The sequence below is a fragment of the Molothrus aeneus genome, chromosome 7 (genome assembly GCF_037042795.1).
Source record: "Molothrus aeneus isolate 106 chromosome 7, BPBGC_Maene_1.0, whole genome shotgun sequence".
NCBI classification, from domain to species: Eukaryota; Metazoa; Chordata; class Aves; order Passeriformes; family Icteridae; genus Molothrus; species Molothrus aeneus.
The window spans coordinates 31,356,760-31,373,549 of NC_089652.1; positions in this window are offsets into that span (position 1 = coordinate 31,356,760).

The following is a 16,790-nucleotide window of genomic DNA, read 5'->3' on the forward strand; positions in this document are numbered from 1 at the left end:
ATGATGGAATGAGGAATGATTGTCAGTTATAGCCTTGTATGTGGGAATCTCTCTTTTTCAGTGCATTTGTGTGCATTTCCTGCCAGAGAGAATTTCAGTCCAAATTTCTGTGCAATATTTAAAACGTAATTGTGTTTAACAAACCCAGCAAAAAGTGGCAAGCAATGCAACAGTGAGGAAAAGCCCAGACTTGTTTCCAAACAACTCCTGGGCTAGCTGAGCCAGGCAGCTCTCAAGAACTGTGCTTGAGGATGTGTCCAGCAGGATGGGATGCCATGGGGAGCCACAGAGCAGCTGCAGGAGGTGTGGGGGACGTTACAGGGTTGGAAGGGGCCTGTGGAGATCATTCAGTCTAACCCCCTCTGCCCAAGGAGGGCCACCTGGAGCAGGGGATGCAGGAACATCCCAGGTGGGTTTGGAACGTTCCCAAAGAGGGAGACTCCACAGCCTCCCTGTTCCAGGGCTCTGCCACCCTCAAGGTAAAGAAGTTCTTCCTCATGGTGAGGTTGTTGTTGGCCGTTGTTCCTCACCCTGCCCCTGGTACCACTGAAAGGATTCTGGCACCATTTTGTTCAGCTGAAGATGTCCACTCTGGGCTGAAGACAACTGGTCACAATTGGAAACACTAGGAGACTGTTAATCAGCTGCTTCATTTGGTAATTTTTTTCCAGTAATTAATCATCCTCACTGCTAAAAGTGTGCTGGATTTCTCATTTGAATGTGTTTGGCTTCAGCTTTCTGTTATTCCTTCTTATTATTCTTTCTTATTATACCTTTCTTTAACCTGAGCCACTTAATTTTATAAACCACTACTCTTTCCCTGTGGATTTCCAGGGTAATCAAGTTACCTCTCCATTTACTTTTTGATAATTTAAAAAATTTAAACTCCTTAATGCTGCCACTTTCAGATGGAGCCTAAACCAACTCTGCAGACTGAAATTCTGTGTACAGCTCTTTTTTTACTATATACCCAATAGTGTTCTTCAACATACTTTTTAAAATATCAGTCTCATTAAAATCAGATTAAAATGCATTTTGCCCAAATAAGCCTTGCCTCCCAAGTGATCTGCATGACTTTAATAAGATTTCCCCTTCCTCACATTAGTTCTTACTTTGTACCAGCCAGGGGTTTGCAATCCCTGTGGTTATATTTGCTTTGGTGGAGTGCAGCAGTGTCAGGGGAGCTCCTCTCTGACCCCAGAGCCACCTGGGGCAGGTGGCAGCTCCTGTAATGTTGCACTCCCATCAGATCTCAGCGTTTTTCCCGGGCTGATTCTGCCAAGTGCAGACCTGTCCGTCCCGTGGCAGTGAGCTGGGCTGTCCCTGACCCGCAGGGTGCAGCTGGCTGGGCCAGGGGAGCTGCGGCCCCTGCACCCCTGGACCAGCTCCAGCCATCCCTCCTCTCTCACGAGTGTAGTGCAATGTCTTTACACTCCTCTACATTTGTTGAGGCTTTTTCTCTGCAGGCAGCATAAGTAAAACAAGCAAGGCAGGCAACCCAGGGTTTTGCTGATGTCTGGTGCAGTCAGAGCTCCCACTGCTGTGTTCCAACACCCATTTGCCCATGCGGAGGTGTGAAATGAGCAATTGTGAAGCTGAGACCAACTTCAGCTGTTCAACATTTTAGGAATCTCCTTTTTTTGAACCACCATATGTGCCATATTTTTTCATCACAGAACTTCTACATGTGCCTTATCTTTTTTTTCTTTCCAGTAGTGTTGGTATGGCCAGACTGTCAAAGACAAAGAGCTTGTAAAATACTTCTTTGATTAATTCCAGTAGCTTAAATAACTTAGTTATTTGCAACCAGGTGCTCTGTGCAGGAGGGGAGGCAGCAAAAGCAGTGCTCTCTGCCACCTGGATTTCATCCCCACCACCTCATGCAATCCCTCCCACTGCACCAGAGCCGTGGGCTTTACAGGGCTAATGGTAGCCATGGCCACAAGCCTGACCTTCTGGACTTCAACTACATAAAAGTGATGTGGATTCCACACCTTGATGTCTGTGGGTCTGCAGACACAATCCCACCATGGTTGGTACTTATAATTCAATGGAGTTTTGATTGTCTCCGGTGGAATTAAGGAAAATGGGGTTACAATGAAAGATCTGTTTGTATTTTCAAAATATGCCTTGTGAAATCCCTCACAAGATTCACCTTAATGCATTTCTCAAGTCAGGAGTGAGTAATGTGATTTAGCTTCTACATTTTATGGGATCTGCAGCTGTAGAATTAGAAAATTGAGACAAAATAAATAATAAAAATAATACAAGTGCCAGAGAGACACAATTGCCATTCTAAGCAGAAGGCAGCTCCTGTAAATGGGAGTGTCAGGTAGAACTTGCTGGGCTTCCTTGGGAAATAACAGTACAGCATCTTTCCATCACTGAACCCATCTGGGAAACAGCCTGTGTAGGAAGTTCTCTAGCGCTCCTCGTTTCTCATGTTGTCTCATGTTAGGTCAGCCATTACTCAGGGACCTGCCACCGATTATAATCTGCCAAACTAAGGTTTGTGTGTACCCAGAACCGGGGGCAGATACGGCAAGATACAGCAGATACTGCTGGAAATGGGCAGCGGTGGCTGATTTCTGGTTTGGGTATCTTAGAGCAAGCCCTGCCAGGTGCTGGGTTTGTCCCTGCCTTGGGCTGGACGCTGTCATTGCTGTGATCGCTGTCATTGCTGTGATCGCTGTCATCGCTGTCATTGCTGCCATCGCTGTCGCTGCACCAATGGGCGCGGCTCCATCGCTCCCCCCAGCCAGAGCACAGCACCAGGGGCTGCACAAACAGCCCGCCCGGACCAAGCAAAGTTAAAGCACATCTCTGTAGTACCCTGCAGCGTGAACACATTTAAACGCTCTGCCTTCCCTTCCCTCCCCCTCCAACCACCCATCTGCTATGATTTTGCCTTCCTATTTGCTAATGAAGCCGAAGCAGCCGGGAGCAGCAGCTTTAATGCTGGATGAAACGCCCCTCCCTGGAGCGCTGAGTGTGTGACACAGCAGGGGGAGCGCTGGGTGTCGGGTTGGTCTTTCTGTGGGGTACCTGTGCAGCGAACTTGACATCCTTGTCTAGACACATAATACATTTCCTTTTCCCTATCACTTTGCAATGCAAGTCTGAACATTCTTAGTCTTTCAAATACGAATGATTTTTTTCTAACAGTTTGCAAACGTCTTTCTGACTTTATTCCTTTTCTTTTCAGTCTGGTACTCACTGGAATCGATTTTTAATTGAAATCGCTCCACCTCTAGGTCAGCCTGAAAGGTGCAACCATTACATTTCTGTCTTCTCAAGTTTGGAACATATTTTTCATTTTGCAGCTATAGAAATTAGCTCTCTTTGCTTCCAAAAGAGCAGCAGTTACAAGAAATGCACAACTTGAGCAGCCAAGAAACAAAAAGTGGCAATAAGCAAAGCCCTGGCAGAAAGCCTGGGGAGTGCACAGGTGCCCCACTGCTGTGTTTTGGGGCAGCTCATTTGTTCATTGCTAATTGGGCCAAAACTCAGGGAGCTCCCTGGGACTGGGGAAGATGTCTGGGCTGAGGGGGAAACGGTCTGTAAAGGTGCAGCCACATAGCAGAGACGCCAATTTGCTATGATTTCCCTTTGGATGCAATTATTAGATCCATACTTCAATGTGTTTTGGCAGGTACCACTGGGTGGTTTTTTATGTTTGTTTTGTTTGATTTTTTTATCCAGTTCATTTTCCATGAAAATCTGATTTCCATTTGGGATTAAAATTTACATTTCCTATCAATTCTACTGAATTGATGAACTTAGAGTTTGTCCTTTATTTTATTTTTCAATGTGGCCAGAGCTCTGCCTCTCCAAATACTGTGTGCTTTGTCCTGTCTAGCTTCCATTTAATTTTCTGCCTTTGTGCATGCTGTTCACCTTTCACATTTTGGAAATTGCTTTAGATGCAAATACATGCATTTGTGACTCCTCATTCAAGATTTTACAAGTTACTAGAAAATTCAAAGTAACATACGACAGATCTGAGCCTCTGCTGCTGATTCACATAATTGGTTTTAGGGATTTTAGTTTTTCCATTTTCTTCTTTTATTAACAGATGTTCTCTTCCATTTTAAAGGGCTTGAAAATGTTAATTGTTTAAAATATCAAGTCTGATCATTCTTTATCCTCTCTGTGTTTTTCAGCTTTTTCTTTCTGCAAGATCACCGAGCAGCACTCAGCACATTTAACTCACTCTGCAGACCTTGGTCACAGAGTAGTAGACTCATTCCCTCCACACAGCACACTGGGATTTACAGAAATAGAAGTAAGCTGAAAACACTGGACTTTAAACATGGGTCAGACACAAAAGCAAGTTATCTGGCTTGGCAAGTTTAAAAGGAGCAGCTGGGCTTCAGGAACCAGCTGTGTCCATGCTTTTAGCATGACTCAAACAGGAGAATGTTGATTTAGTTTTGTCTGGAACACAGAAGGATGAGAGAAATCCACCTATCTGGTATTTCCAGTGGTTCACACCATGCACACAAAGAGGTACAGCTCAGCTTGGCCACGGCAACTTTCCTCATTTGTGGTCCCATTTTGCTGCCCTTGAGCCACACATTGTCATTCACTCAGAATATTTTGGATGGGCTGTAGGGAACATTGTCTGACTTGTGTTTAATCATTAAATACACATCTGTGCTTGAGCCTCCTGTAGATTTCTAGGAAGATGGGGACTTCCAAGCTGAAGCCAAATAAGGCACTCTGAGTGACCACCTGGAGGGTGCTGGCTCCAAAACATGCCTCCAAACACAAACCCCAATGCCCCAGGGCAGTTTGCCTTACTTAGAGTGATGGGAAAAACATCTCCATTCCTCAGTAACCCTTCCCAGACCCATTCACAAGGACCAGAGCACAGCAAAGGAGAGTCCTCAGGTTGGCAGCTGCAAAGACATCAGCTTCTTCTCTACATATTCAGAAATCATATGAAGAAGTGCTCTGGCCATTGAAAACTGCTGAAGGTGGTCCAGTGATCAGGCAGCAGCAATGATGCTTTGCCTCTGTTTCCCCCAGCTGTCTTCCCTGCTCCTTGGACACATCTGTCACACACTGTTGGAAATTGAAGGGGGTTTTCTTACCCCTGTGGGCCTGATTTTTAGTCTCAAATAAAGGTTTTGCAAGACTTTCATGGAAAGCACTAGAGAAATTCAACATCCTGTTGGAGCTGGGGCACAGATGACACACAGCCCCAGGGCTCCCTCAGGGAAGGGTTTCTTGTGCCCTCGTTCCTGTTTCTATCCATCTTGCAGCTCCAGCAAAGAGCTCTGGATAAACACAACTTGGGCCTTTAATAATGTACAGCTTGCAGTGAACAAGACAGCAACCTTGTGTGTCTTCTCCTTTTCAAAGGGTGCTTCTCCTCTGTTTCCCCCATCAAGGCGAGGGCCAGAGGCAAGGTTAACACTTCCCTGGCTGACAGCAGGAGGGCTTGGTGATGGAGAGGGGAACACAGAGGTTCTGGGGACAGCCAGAAGGGTGTCAGGCAGGGAGAGGAGATGGCACAGACAGGCTTGAACCTGCCCCCTTCTGCTCTGTTCTGTCAGTAATTCACCACTCCTGTTTCAGCACAAATAGATTCACCACATGATGCACAGGCAAGTTGTCATCTCAGGAGGCTGCTCCACCCAGCAAGGATGCCAAGGGCTCCCTCCAGTTGCCTGAAGTGCCACCTGAGGGGGGACTTGAGGACATCAGAAGGGTAATTGAAATCTCCTTGAGGCAGATATGAAGTGTAGCAAGGTGCCCATAGGGATCTCAAATGGCACCAGATCCCTGTGTTTAAGCAGCTGCCTTGCAGGCCTCTGCCCCACTGGACCGCAACACGGGAGCACAGCTGCCAAAAATGCACATTTTGTACTTTAACATCATTCCAAAGTCATGTTGGGTTGCAAATTACAGATCCAAGTGCCGACTTTGCCTGTCACAATTCCCAGCAAGACATTTCAGCTGGGCCAATTAAGACTCAGTCTGGTAACTTTCTGTAAGTTGTTTCTTTTAGGATTTCAGCAATGGGCCTGGCTGCCAAGTGACATTTCTGAGCACTTTGTTCTAAGCTGAGGCAGTCTCTGATGATCCAAGCCACCCTGTGAAGACATGAGCAGTAATCCTTTCAAAGACGCAAGCCTCTTTTTCTTCTGAAATGCAGTTGGTAGTTTGTTCCTTTCTGAAGAAAAACAGCAAGTGCTACAACATGATATATAGTTTATTGCTATTAATTTTTGGATATGTTATTTCTGAGCATATCCTATCTCTTTAAGTTTTTTATTAGCTGGAATAATTTTCCTATTTAAGGGATTCTGCCTGCAGAATTGTGGGGTTTCCTTTCTTAATTAAACTCCAAATGAATTTCGCTGTTAATTTTCCGGATATCCATTTGCTCAGTACAAATAAGTGGAATGAATGTCCTGTCAGCATTTTCCTGCTGCAATAATATACAAACAGCTTCCTCACCAGCTCACTCCTGTGAGGGTGGGAGATCTGCACAAGAGGAAATGTCTGAGTGACTGGAAGCCAGAAGCCTCCACAAGCTGTCCCAAATCACCAGCGCTGTGCTCAGTGCAGAGCTGGGAAGGAGGCAGATGATAAAGAGAAGGGGAATTACCCAAGACATGTGGTCACAGTTCAGGTCCTCCTTGAGCAAAGATTTCTCTTCATGCATAGTTTTCCACAACACCTTCTCAAATAATTGGGAAAGACCAATGGAACTGCTTAGAGGAGAGCCCTGGAAGCAGAGCAACAATAACTAAAATGCCATGTCCTGCCCACAGCTTGTATACCTACACCTAGGTCAGCCCACACCACAGGCACTGCAGTCAAAGGCTACAGTCACTGCTTGGGATTTTCTGGATGGTATTTTATGTGTCTGTAGAGGAGGGGGTTCAGAGACATTTCCAAATTCTGGAGGTGATCAGCTATGAAGTTTAAATCTGTTTCATAGTTGGAATAGGCCATAACAATATACTGCTTTATAGATAATTCTGCATAACAAAGCTTTTCTATATTATTCTGTCAGCTGCAGCATCTCTCTCCATTCTTACTGCAGCCCAAGAAATCCTCACATTAAATCTTCCCCCACCAGTCTTGTCTGTCACATCTACACCAGCCTACATGTTATTGTCTCTGATTTTGCTAGGCAGGACTTCATCATGCCTTACACCTTCCTACACATGGTTCTCATACTATCCTCTCCTTTTATTTCACATCCTTTATTTTGTATTTCCAGGCAGTTGCTGTTTCTCTTAGTCCTGTTGTTTTACATTATTCTCCTGACCTGACTATATGATCATCCTATTTTTCATATGATCACATTTCACCTTCTGCTTTCCCCAATTCTGATTGGTTTTCATTTATTTTGCTGGCAGGGCTTTGGTGTCAATTAACCAATTAATTCTTGCTGTCACTGCATGCTTTTAATATGGATTAGGTGACTACAGACTTTTGAGAACTTGAGCCCTAATTTCCAGCAGCTTTAAGGGAAGAGGAGTAGCTCAGGGCTGACCTGCCAGTTTGGGAGCCCAGATGTCTTCAAACGATGGCTGTACTGGACCAGAGAGCAGAAATCTGCAGTATCTCACATGAGGAAAAGAGAGAAAAGAGGAAACATCTCATGGTTATTACAGCAGTAATAATATCACAGTGGGGGTGTGTTGCCTTATTCCAGATTTATAGCTAGGATCTGTAAATGTCCCAGGGCTCAGCATGCAATCCCAAAGACACTCTATTTGCATGTACCCCACATTCAATAAATAAAAAATGGAAGTGTCAGATTCACAGTTTAAAACACTCTGTTATTAAGCAGTTGCCAGCAGATCTTGTGCTTTTTGGTCATTACTCTCCCACAAGCTCTCCCTGGATGTTGTGACGAGCTGGAGATGTTCAAGCTTTACTGCCAGGCTGAGAACCAAAGCAAAGGGGGAAAAAATGAGAGGGGCAAACTCATCTTTAAATCTGTGTATCTTAAGATAAAATCCTGCCTGCAGACAGCCCAGTCTGGCAGAAGGAGTGATGACAGCCCCATGTCCTTCTGTGAAGAACCACTTTGCTGACAACTTCAGCCACGCAGCCCTACACACCAAGGGACACTGATGGGCCATGAAATCTGAGTCTGTATCAATGATCTGTTTAACTTCCCATCATTCACTCCAGTTCCAGAGATAGACATCATTCATAAAGAACAGGTTTTGCAGTTACCAACCACAAACAAAGCCAGTGTTAACACAAAGGACAATTTTTTACCTGTCCACTCTTTTTCTGCAGATTCAGGATCTGAGAGGTGATTAAAGGAACACAAGATTATTACCCGGAATGAAAGCATGAGGATATTGCTTTTCTCTGAGATGCAAAGCATGCAGAGGGAAGAGTGAGACCTGCAAAATCCCTGAGCAGGGCCCTCTTTCACACCTCCACCTCTTTTCAAGCTGTCTGTTCCCTCCCCAGCCCACTTAGCTCACACCTCTAGTGAGGGAGACACAGGACTGTCATTCCTGCAGCACATCCCTTTCTCCCCAGATCCCTGTGTGAGTGGGCAGACCAGCAGAGCTCACTCCTACGTGACCCCAGCAAAACTGAAGCTTAACTTTCATCTGGGCTGCCAGCCTGGAAGAAAAAAAACAAACGGTATCCTGAGAGAAGGTCCCTGCATCCTCACCAATGTCCTCCCCATGGTTATCTGTCCCCTGAACCTGTCCACTCCCAGGACCTGTCTTCTATTTTGCTGTCCCCTCTTTCTGCTCATTTCTCTCTTTCCAGAACCTTCTGTTTTAACTTCTGGGCATCACACAGGCTCATGTCAACTACATAACCCCAAGATATATGGTGTATTTAACCACTGCAGTCAGCTCTCTTAATTTCACCCTCTAGAACATAACCTTTTCTTTTTCCTTCCAGCAGAAGGCAAAGCATTGCCATGCAATCACCTCTTAAAGATGAATAACTTTATAACTCTTCCACCCCTGCAAAGGCAAAATTTTAATTTGCTTTCCTCAAGCAGGACTTTTCCTACTCCATTTTATTGGCACTTTACCCACTGCATGATGTGAGAGAAAGTCACAGAGAATAAAATAATTTGTGCTGCAATGTAGCTCAGCCATTTGGTAATTAATCTGAATTATTTTTGTGTTTGGGCTGGAGGAGGTGGAAGGGTGAGTTCCACCTCAATGAGAGCTGAGTGTTTCTGTGCCCCAGATATTTTGTCCATGCCTGCAGGTATTTCCCCACTAAGGGCCACACCTGGCTCCTACACAGGTGACAACGAACACAAGCTGATGTCTCTCACCTCCCCCACCAGCTCTGCCAGGTTTGGTGACTTGGTTGAGATCTTGGTCTTTACCCAGTGCCTTAAAGCCATGGCCCCCAAAGTGAAGGTGCCTGGTGGGTCCTACCATATGCAAAATTACCTGAGCCCACATTAACATTTTCCTGAATTACTGTTGGGTCATCCCAAAAAAAGCAGCATCACAAATGATGCTGAAAGTTTGAAACTCATTGGCTTGGACTTTTTGATTATTATTCTGCTTCCTCTGTGAGAGATGAACTGCACTCCCAACCTCGTGTTCTCTATTTGCAGGTGATTTTGACTTAACTGCACTATTGATCCCAAGATGGATAGGAAGCCCAGCAGCTTAAGCCCTGTCCCTGAAGGTGTGAAAGCTTCATTAGATTTATGAAATTCTCCAGGGTACACTCGGGCTCTGCAGTCTACCTAGCAAAAAAGCTTTACATTTTACTCACATTCACTTGATTTGTATTCCTGGTTGAATTATTATTTTTTATTATTATTATTTAGCCTCAGGATTTCTGAGGCTAAATCAACTGCACAAGAAATGTAGTCAGTTATTAGGTGGGGAGGTGAGCAGTCCATCCCCCATGGGTCTCAGATATCCCATCTCTCAGCCTCATCCTACCAACTATCTTTTCCCCTTCACATCCTTTTTGTCAGGCAAGACAGATTTTCCTCTGAGGGAACCAATGAGGCTTCATGACTTCCTCTTGTTTTCACCTGGGATAAACCAAAAATATCTTTAGAAGGGGTCAGATAAAAGCAAGAAGCAATGGCCTCACAGGTATGTCCCAGTTTTGGCTTGGATAGAGTCAATTTTTTTCACAGTAAGGCTTATGGGTTTTTTTGTGGAAGCAGTGCTGATAACTCAGGGATGCTTTCCTCATCCCTGGGCAGTGCAGTCACAGGGCCAAGGCCTTTTCTGCTCCTCATCCTGCCCCACCAGTGAGGCAGCTGGGGGTACCCAGGGAGTTGGGAGGGATAGGACAGCTGAGCCCAGGGATATCCCAGACCCAGGTGTCTTGCTTTGAAAAGACAGGTCCTGCTAAGGAAGGCAGGAGCCTCCCTTGAAATGGACAATGTAAACCTCCTCCCTCCAAATTGTTATAATTTTAAATTAAGGGGCTCTCAGGCAAAGATATGGGAATAGGAATAACAGTTCTTTACAAGGAAAATTAAAATTAAAATGCAGTAATACACAAAAAAAAACCAAAACCAAAAACCAACACTGCCAGAGTCAGAAGATAACCTGTTGGTGAGGGTGTTTGTGTTAGTCTGATTAAATGGTGGCTGCAGTCCTGCAGTGACAGGTGTGGTTCTGTTGAAGAAATCCTGCAGAAGGGTGCAGTTCTCCTCTGAAGGTTCAGTGCTGGTGCAGATGGGTCCAGTGTTCCTCTGGGAATGCAGTGGGAAAAGGCTGCTGTGGTGTTCCAAAACTCAGATTATATCCAGGTAGGAATGCTTGGCTCCTCCCCCTGGGTGGAGCACCTCACAATGGGATGATGGAATTTTATCAGCCATGCCATGATGCTCACTGGCCCATGAACAGAAGATATCTTCTGGAGGGAGGATGGAAGAGATAAAGAAAACTGCCCTCCTGGTTTTAGCAGCTGGGCCATGAACAGAAGGTAACTGCCCCACCTGGTTTTAACAGGTGGCAATAGAATACACACTTTTGGTTACATTTTGCATTGCAACCTAAGACCACAGGGCATCAAGCTCAACACACAGAGCTGGGGGAAGGAGGCGGAAGGGGAGGATGAAGCAGTGGTGTTTGCCTTCTCAAGTTTCCTTTGTGTGTGACAGAGCCTGGCTTTCCTGGAGATGGCTGAACACCCTCCTGCCCACGGGAAGTGGGGAATGAATTCCCTGGTTTGATTTTCTTGAGAGAACAGCTTTTATTTCACCTATTGAGCTGTCTTTATCTCAGCCCACCACTTTTCTCACTTCCACTCTTTCAATTCCATCCCTCATCCCATTGTGTGGGAGTGAGTGAGCAGCTGAGTGGGGCTGAGCTGTCACCTGGGGTTAAACCACAACAAGATGCAAATAAAACCTGGCATCCCCTTGTGACTCAGAGCAGGAACATCTCCCAGCCTGGGGACAGAGCCCTGAGGCAGCACACTGCACACCAGCTCCATGGCTAAAGTGGCGCTGGGGCACCAAGGGGACCACTTAGGGACACAATTTTTAATAACTTCCCTCACCACGTGTCATGAGGAGTTAGTGGCAGATCCCTGACATTTGTAGAACAGACTAATTCAGAGGCTGAGAAGTCCAGAGAGGATAATGAAGGTAGACAGGTATTGTCTAAATGAGAGAAGAAAAAGGCCACCTTGTATATATAGGAAATACAATCCAAAATGTGGAATTTTTATTCAGGAAGAGAATGAAGCCTTGAAAGCAACAAAACAGAAGTAGCCTGAGAACAGACTACTAATCAGGTGAGTGTAAGGTGAGCACAAACTGGTAAATATCATCAAAATGTGACCATGGCTCAAGGCTGTTCCCTGAAATAGCCACAGGTTCTGCTGCTCCAGAGAGAGTGGAGGCAGGCAGTGCCCTGCATACACTGGCAGGATTGGTGAGGAGGACAGCAAGGACTGCTGAGGATCAGGAAGAAGGAGACATGTCAGCTACACACACTTGAAGATTTTGCAAAATTGCAGCATCCAGAGAAACGCAAGCAGGTTTCAATAGAGCTGTGTGTGGAGGGAATGTGAATCAGACTGCTGGAAGGGCAGGAAACCCTCCCTGACAGGCAGATCAAGCTGCCTGTGAAGTGCCACAGCTTCCAGAGGCAGGATGGGAGCATCCTGCACCCAGCCTGGACCAGCATGAGACAACTTCCCCCAGACACAGCCACAGTCCTGGCCCATACAGCTCCTCTGGCTGCCCCAGAGGAAACCTCCCACCCCAGCAAGGCAGTGCTGCTCCAGCAGTTTCCCACTTAGCTAAAGATAAAATAGAAACATTCCTGATTGCTCTTTTTCTGCAGTTTTGGCGAAGCTTCAGCATTACAAACAAGAGTGACATCTTTTCAGGCACTTCTAGTTTTTATGCATAGCAAGAAAACACACTTTTCTTCCCATGAAATAGTGACTGTTCTCACCACTAAATGGCTGTTTGGATTTTCATTACATTTTCTACTTGCAAAAACCCTTGGACATGGGCATTATTTTAAGCTAGCTCTAGCAATGATACTTGAAGTCATAACAAAAATGGAGCTTTAAAAGACCCTTTACAGCTCTGATTTTCCTCACTTCTGCCTGGAGAGCATCAACATTTTTGCTTGCTTGTTCAAGGCAGCATTACTGAGGATCTAATACACTTATGGTATATTTTTAAAAAGACATTTCTCAAGCAACCTCCCCAGATTACAAGCAGTACCCCTTTTTTATAGGTGAATTTTTGGCTATACCTGGTGGTATCCTGGAGCAGCCTGGGATCACAGGGATGCCACACAGCCAGGGCATTTGGATGTGACAAGCAAAACTCCTGTGCCATTATGAGATTGGCTGCAACCTCATGAACCAAATCCTTTTTGCTCCCTTAAAGTGTCTTTGCTAAAAGGTGGCAATGCACCAATCTGGAGCAGGCAGCTGGTTTGGTTTGTTTTGTTGGGTGGGGAGTTCCTCCATTTCTCTGACAGAAGAGCCAAGGGATGCACAAGGTGTTATTGTAATTAAACCCCCTCTGTGCTGAAAAACAACTGCACCAGGCAGCCCTGTGCCAAACAAGTGCTGTGAGCTCCCAGGCTCTGCACACAGTCCTGGCTGACCTTTACAGAGCATTTCTGCTGTGCCATTAATTTTCACAGGTCCCTCAGGTGGGCACTTCAGAGAGTCTTCCCTCGCTTTGCACGCTGCAGTTCCAGGGTTATGGCATTTTCAGACACAGCAGCCAAAGACCCATGCAGGCTTATTTTATTTAATGGGTATTTTTATATGCCCTTTAATCAAATATTTGGCTGCTGCAATCATCTTGGCTAATGAATGTGAGCAGGACCCCTCTGTGTTCAATGCCTGGGTTCTTCTCTTCATTTCACACCCACATCACACCATTCCTCCCCTAATACAGGGACATGGGTACAGGGCATCTTGTCAGAATCTAATTTATAAGTTCCAAGCATTACTGGAATCTATTTCTTCCTTTTGAACTAGAATCTGAAATAGTGAATTAGTTTCCTATAAGATAGCCCACCTAAATGATTAAACCTGTGACCATGTTGCTAATTTAAATAATCTGTTTTTAAAAGCTATTGAAAAAGCTCCACTAGTCAAAACTATTTTCCAAGGTCTTGCTTTATTTAAAAGCACAGTCCTCATAAAAAACACCTCTGAATGCAACCACTTAAACATATTTTAAGCTGTCCAAGAGTTACTTGGGCAGATTTACCAATGTCTGTGCATTGCAGATAATGCAGGCAAACACTGCAGTGACAAAGGGAGGCCAGACAGTGTAAGGTCCTGCTTTCAAAAATCACATCCCAAGTAGCAGTCACTGCCCCAGAAGAGCTCCCAGTAATTACAGCCCCACAAGAAGCATAATGGGATGTAACACCAAGCAGATTCTGAAGTTCAGAGTACACCTGTGGTGCATCCCAATTCTACAAACAACCACGGCAAACATTATATAGCTTTCCTTTGGAGACGAGTGAAAATTACACACAGAGGGGCTGGAAATCTATTAAGCCATTCAGCAGGTAATAATTCCTGCCAAATCAGGCAGTAACGTTAGCTGCTTATTAGCTGCATTAGATACCCGCAGACAGAAGGCATCCGGCACCGTTCTGTGGCACAGCATTAGCCCTTGATTTGTTTCAGGCCACTTGTATTTGTCACCCTCCCCCTCAGGAAGCCAGAGCCACCACCTGGCGTCAGTTAGCTGGAGGCTTCCCTCTGTAAATTGATCTTTGTGAATTAAGGCAGCAGAAGCTGTGGGCTGAATTACACCCAGCTGCGTGCAGGGCTGTTTTAGGAGGAGATTGTATTTTCAGCGCAGGTGAGCCAAGGAAGGGATGAGCAAGTTTTGCTGCTCCAGTAAATCATACACTGAAGGCTTTGTGTTTTCCCCAAAACACAGCTGCACCCAGACCAAGGGCTCCAGCAGCAGTATTAGCACTTGTAGCCAACATCAGACTTAACAATAACATGATCAATGCTCCTGCAAGAAAAGAGGAGAGAGAAAATGCATCAACAGATATTTTATAGGCATGAAGTACAACAATTTGATTAGTTATGCGACTCCTTCACCAATTGTTGGGTAATAATCTTGGAGAGCAATCTAATTTAAATTTCTATTTACTGTTATTATATTACAGCTGCTAAGAGCAAGAGCCTGTGAGTCTTTCCCCTCCTTTTTTCCTGACTGCATTCACTCTTTTACTGTGGAGCTGCTTATCCAAACCCCCATGTGGAGCACACAGGCAGTAACCCCTCGGGCAAAGGGCCCCAAACTGCAGAGGTACCATCCCCACTGGTGTTTAGAGAGCTCAGGGACCTCAGTGCCATAAGTGACCATCCCTCTGTCCTGTAACTTACTCAAAAAACACACCAGATTTCAATTATCACATTATTTCCATGTAATACCTAAACATCACGGCAGAGGGACACCATATAAAAAATATTATCCAGTTAAGTCACTCAAGACTTGCACTTATCACATAAAGACCTGGTTGTTAAATGGTCTTTCCCATCACATCTTAATTGTTCACTTTTAGAGGGCAGATTTGGAGTTTCCTGAGCCACTTCTGTCTAAAATCTAATACACATGACAGCTTCACAGTGTGAGATCCAGCTGTGAATCAGTAAAATACCTTTTCAATATTGCCTGTGCACATCAATATAAAGACAATATTGAAAAGTCAGTTGTGTTTACCAAGCTAACGTTCACATTTTACGTGCTCACTTAGGCCAGTGCACTGTGTCAGTGGCAAGCCAAGGCTGTTAAGGCAAATACAAACGCTATAAAAACTGAATTAAGTTTTTCTCTATCTTTGCAGTTGCCTCTTATTTTATACTCTCCTGGTCCTTTTTTATTCCCCATGTGAAGCTGAGCACCATCCCCCTGCTGAAATGCTGACACCTCCAGTTATAACTTCATTGCAGCAGAAAAGCCTCAGGAAGATGAGTCTGGATCCTGCTGCCAGAGCCTGGGTAAGGGGTGGAAGGTGATGGAGGTCACCAGGCTGGGCCTGGTGTTGTATTTGCAGGGAATGCCCCAAAGAAGGCAGGAATGATGCATCTGACTCCGTGTTCTCAGAAGGCTAATTTATTACTTTATAATACTATATTATATTAAATACTACACTATACTATACTAAAGAGTACAGAAAGGACACTTACTGAATGCTAAAAAAATAATAATGAAAACTCATTACTCTTAAAAGAGTCTTGACACAGCTTGGCCCCAGTTGGCCAAAGAGTCAAAACAACTCACAGCAGAATCCAATGAAACAATCACCTGTGGGTAAACAATCTCCAAACACATTCCACATGAGCAGAACACAGGAGAAGCAAATGAGATAAGAATTGTTTTCCTTTTCTCTGAGGCTTCTCAGCTTCCCAGGAGAAAAATCCTGGGCAAAGGGATTTTTTTTAAGAGAATGTGAATGCCACACCACAGTAGTGTCCAAAAGTTCCAGGTTTGCAGCAAGGAGTCTCTCAGCCCTGCAGCTCCTTCCTTCTGCTTCTTCACCAGGTATTGATTGCTTATCATGTATTGGAGAAGTGCCTTTCCTGATCCACCACCCCAGACAGTGAGAGGAGCCCCTGTACCATCGTTACCTTCCTCATTATATCCGGACATTTGTCCTTCCTTAGGAACTTCCAGTCCCCTTCTCTTCTCCTCTGCTGCTCAAACACACCCAAAACTAAGTATGTGAAGTTATCCTTATGCTGAACAATGGGGAAAAAAAAACCCAAACCCAAATCGTATTTGAGTTGAATCAGGGCTTAAATGCAGAGACAATTTAAATCCTGCATTGTCATCAATACCCATGAGGAGGAAAGTATTTTTTCCTTTGGGAAAGATAGCAAACAAAGCAGTAAAGGGACTTCCATCACTTTCTGGCTTTGGCTGCAGCAGCAGGTGGCAGGGGTCACACATCTGAGGGGACTCAGGGAATGCACCACGGGATTCACAGCAGCCCTAGACCCCAGAGTCCTGCAGCAGCAGCACCTCCTCCTCTGCCAGGATCAGGGCTGAGGCAGCTGCCAGCACTGCCCACCAGGGAAAGAAAAAAACCTGCAGATAGGATCAGACAGGTGCAAATGTTTACTGCCAAGAAAATTTCACATTTCCAGTGCGTTTCAAATGAAACTTTTAAAAGCATTCTTTTTATGCCAGTGAATTTCCCCTCAGATTTTTTATTTAAACTACTCTGACCTGCTTGAGTTTCTGCAGAGCAAGAACTCAGTGAAAATGAATAAATTGCTACACAGCTATGTATTTAACAAGAATTCTATTTCTCTGACCAACAGCCCGTGTACCC